General features: G+C 35.0%; 1 pseudogene; it reads left to right on the forward strand.

Moving 5' to 3' along the window:
- Positions 1 to 680: 680 nt before the first annotated feature.
- LOC120612224 (myosin regulatory light chain 12B-like) lies at positions 681 to 1,193 on the forward strand (annotated as a pseudogene).
- The last annotated feature ends 1,488 nt before the right edge of the window (positions 1,194 to 2,681 follow it).

The following is a 2,681-nucleotide window of genomic DNA, read 5'->3' on the forward strand; positions in this document are numbered from 1 at the left end:
CACTTGAATCACTGAGGCATCTCGTTAAAATGCAGATTCTGATTCAGTAGGTCTGGGATGGGGGCTTCAGACTCACAAGCTCTAAGGTAATGCTGATGTTGCTAGCCCCTGATGTTGCTTGCTTGAGTAGCAAGTAAGCATAGAGGACTACAGAGTGGCTCAAGGGCTCTCTCCACTGGTGTGGATGGAAAAGCAAGAGGTAGGATTGTAATCACTAGCCGCTTCTCAGCCATCAGTCAAAGCAGCTGGCTTTTGATTTGTTTTACATATTAGGGTTCCATCTGAGATTTTATTTGAAAAGTACAAGGGATTCTTTTGTTTATTTTTTTTAAAGTGGTAGAAAACCATTGGATTACAATCCTTCTGAAGGAGGGAATATTTTAACCTATTTTTATCGTGAAAATTTTCATACATTCACCAAATTTGAAAGAAAAGTATAAGAAATTTGCATACCCACTACCCCACGAGTATCACCATTTTGTCAATCTCATTTCATATAAAACTGATATTTAAGAACCAGGGAAGCCCCAGTTCTGGTGTCTGGCCTCAGGCTCTGTTGAATGAAACAACTTCCATGATGTCTGACTCAATATTCATTTCTGCTTTAATGAGACTGAGTTTGGATAAGTGAACTGCATTACAACTTATGAAGAACAGAGTCCCAGAATTAAACAGCCACCATGTCAAACTAAAAAGCAAAGACAAAGACCACCAAGAAGTGCTATCAATGCACAGCATCCAAAAAAACATTTTTGCCCAGTTTGACTAGCCAGATTCAAGGGTTTGAAGAGGCCTTCAAAATGAAGGATCAGAACAGAGATGGTTTCCTTGACAAGGAACATTTGCATGATATGCTTGCTTCTCTAGGGAAGTACTCAGCTGTTGCATACTTCAATGCCATGAGGAATGAGGCCCCAGGGTTCATAAATTTTACCTTTCTCCTTGTGGTGTTTGGTGAAAAGTTAAGTGGCATAGATCAAGAAGATGTCATCAGAAATGCTTTTGTTTGCTTTGATGAAGAAGCAACAGGCACCATTTAGGAAGGTTATCTGAGCTGCTATAACATTAAGAGATCAGTTTACAGATGAGGAAGTAGATGAGCTGTACAGAGACTATTGACAAAAAGAGAAATTTCAATTACTTTTAGTTCATGTATGTCTTTAAACCATGGAGCAAAAGACAAAGATCATTGAAAGAACTTTAAAACTTTCCATGTTTCTTATTCTATTTTATTTCCCAGACACTTGCTCCACCCTCACAGAACCTGTTGTATGTGACTAAATTTCACAGCTTTGCCTTTTAAAAAATTTTTTGGATGCATTTATTCCAGACTTTTCTGCCACTTAGCACTTATGTAATAAGACTGGAAATTGGGGTGAGGTTGTAAATTGTATTAAAAAACAGATTGCAAATAAACATCAACAGATGTGAAAGCCCAGGAAAATATATTTGTATTTCTGATCTTGTTGGATTTTGACATTTTCATAAAATGAAAATGATATTTTGAAATAAAGTTTATTCTGACTCTAATCGAATATAACGGTAAGTTAAACAAACAGTGGCAGTTGAGGATAGTCCTTTTTTTCAGGTTTTCAACTTCATATAATTCAGATTTTATAGTAAAATTAATTTTTAACACATATGGGACAGTGTCCTTCAAAATGTTTAAGTACACTTTAACATTAGCATACAGTAAGAACTAGTTATGTCTTTGTTTTTCATGCTCCTAGTAAGTCAAATGTTTAAACTACTGAATGACAGATATAGAATATAACTGAGAAAACCTGAAACATTTCATTGATCTAAGAATCTAAGAAGCAAAATTCTAAGCATTTACTGTGTGAGGCATTACACAAATATGATTTTCACTGAATGCTCCCAACAACCTTGTGAGACAGATTTTTACTAGCCCTATATTTTAAATAGGAGACCTGAGCTTTGAGAAGTTGAGTAATTGATCAGAGTCACTATTAGTAAGTGAGAGTTGGAATTCCAATCTCAGGCACCTAACTCCAGAGCTTAGAGTGCTGGAACTGCTGTGCTGTCTCTATGAAAAGCTCCAAATGCCTAAAAGAGTCAAGACATTTCTGACACATTATAATATAATTCTATAGTCACTATTGAAATTTAAAATAATTGGGGTAATTTATTATTTGAATAGAATTTCTGAAATTTCTATCCCAAGTAAAAAAGTCAAAAGATTATAAATAATACTATTGTATATTTGAAGGGAGTTCATGTAGTACAGACTGTAGGGAAGGACTAAAAAACATTGACAAGGGTGCTATAAGCTTATTTAAAGTTCTCAAGGCCAAGCAATTTGAGAAACAGGAGAGAAAATTTTAAAAAAGGGAAAAACCCCATTTAAAAAAGTTTATCAATATAGTTCAACATCTATTCCCTCTTCTAAGAGTGTTGTATTGGTATTTTACTTACATAAATTAATGCATTTACATATTGTTTAATATTTGTGCTTTACAGGTTAGTACAGTGGACAAATCTCTGTTCACTGCTATCACTTAATTTTTCTGGACTTCCTTTTCATCATCTTTCCACTCTTGTGGTCTAGTACAGTGCTTTGCAGTTCATAAGAGCTTTCACTTTCATTTATTATCTAATCCTCACGGCCTTCGAGGTAAGTAGGACTTAAGTAGAGCTGAAGTTTAGAAAAGCCAAAGCAC

Source organism: Pteropus medius, unplaced genomic scaffold, assembly GCF_902729225.1.
Source record: "Pteropus medius unplaced genomic scaffold, Ma_sr-lr_union100, whole genome shotgun sequence".
In the NCBI taxonomy this organism is placed as follows: domain Eukaryota; kingdom Metazoa; phylum Chordata; class Mammalia; order Chiroptera; family Pteropodidae; genus Pteropus; species Pteropus medius.